This window comes from Amphiprion ocellaris, chromosome 23, assembly GCF_022539595.1.
Source record: "Amphiprion ocellaris isolate individual 3 ecotype Okinawa chromosome 23, ASM2253959v1, whole genome shotgun sequence".
In the NCBI taxonomy this organism is placed as follows: domain Eukaryota; kingdom Metazoa; phylum Chordata; class Actinopteri; family Pomacentridae; genus Amphiprion; species Amphiprion ocellaris.
In genome coordinates this window covers 19,629,335-19,630,720 of record NC_072788.1, presented here as the reverse complement: position 1 = coordinate 19,630,720, position 1,386 = coordinate 19,629,335, and positions in this window count along the sequence as shown.

Below are 1,386 nucleotides of genomic sequence, written 5' to 3'. Positions count from 1 at the left end.
AACCTGCCTGCCGTTCCGGACAGCGTGAGACAGGGCGCCTCCCGACGCACCTCACGTGTTGTTGTTGTTGTTTTGCTTTTTTGTTTTGGATTGTTTGTTTGTTTGTTTGTGTTGCTTTTTCTTAAAATAATAGTGGTCGCCTATAATAAAAGTATTTAATAAACGTACAGGAAAATTATTTGGAGTGTGGTAATGAAAAAAATGCTAATGCTCCGTGTTCGTGAATGAAGTCTAGTGGTTTAAATGTATTTAGGATGATTTATCGATGAGACGGGCGACCTAAAGAAAGAAATGACACCGTGTAGTTATGAAACAGAAAATTAAATTCTGTAGGTCTATCTAGTCCAAAAAGTGTGTTTCTTTCATAGTTCATCAAATACGTTTATTAAAGGCGAACACTGATTTAAGACAAAACACGAGAGGCTCGACGGGGCGTGAAGCCAATAAATAAACGAAAGGTAGTTCTAAGGCCTTGTCCACACGTAGCAGGGTTTTTGTAAAACCGAATACCCTGTCCCCTCCGTCTAGAAAAAAACTTACGTACACACCACCTCGTTTTTAGATAAAAACTTCATCCACACCTAACCGCATAAGTGCGTTTTTCAGCACATTCATAAGCATGCCGGACCTTTAGGTGGCAGTAGTTCCCCAAATCCTAGCAAGGTGGTGGAGAATAACCGTCCTTAACGTCGTCCTTCGCCTGTGTTGTTGAATGTGGAGCAGTATCTGGGCTTGTAAAAACAAGCAAGTAAAAAGCGCCTGTACAAGAAACAGCGTCCAAAACCTTGTGAGAGCATCCATACTGTTACCGAATGTAAACACAGGTCGCATATGTGACGTAAGAACATATTTTGTCGCAGGTGGTGACGTTTCGAAACGCAAAACCCCGGGTGCTGACCTCCACATGCAGACGCTTAAAACGGAGAATTCGCAAATCTTCACTTTGGTCGGAGTTTTTAAAAAGAATCGTTTTTGATGACGTAAATCTGCGTTTTCGTGTGGATGATAGGCTGAATCGTAGAAAAATATCTTCGTTTTGTGAGATACCCGGCTACGTGTGGACAAGGCCTAAAATAAAATAAACACAGGGGTTTTCCTCAACGCCCCTCCTTTTGTCAGACTTTTGTGCCATCTATTTACGAACTCAGTAAATCCCAGATGCGTTCAAAAGGATTCAAGTCTGGACTTTGACTTGGTCAGTCCATCAGTTCCAGTACTCCACATTTCTTTCTCTTGGTCAAGTTGTCTCTGCACAGCTTCTGGTATTTTCTTATTTGTCTAAGTGAAAACGTTCTCCAGATTTCCTGTGGACATAAACGCTACAGTGCTGACTGAAGAGTTCAAATTTGGTCTCGTTCATCCAGAGTAACTTCTTCCAGTCATCTA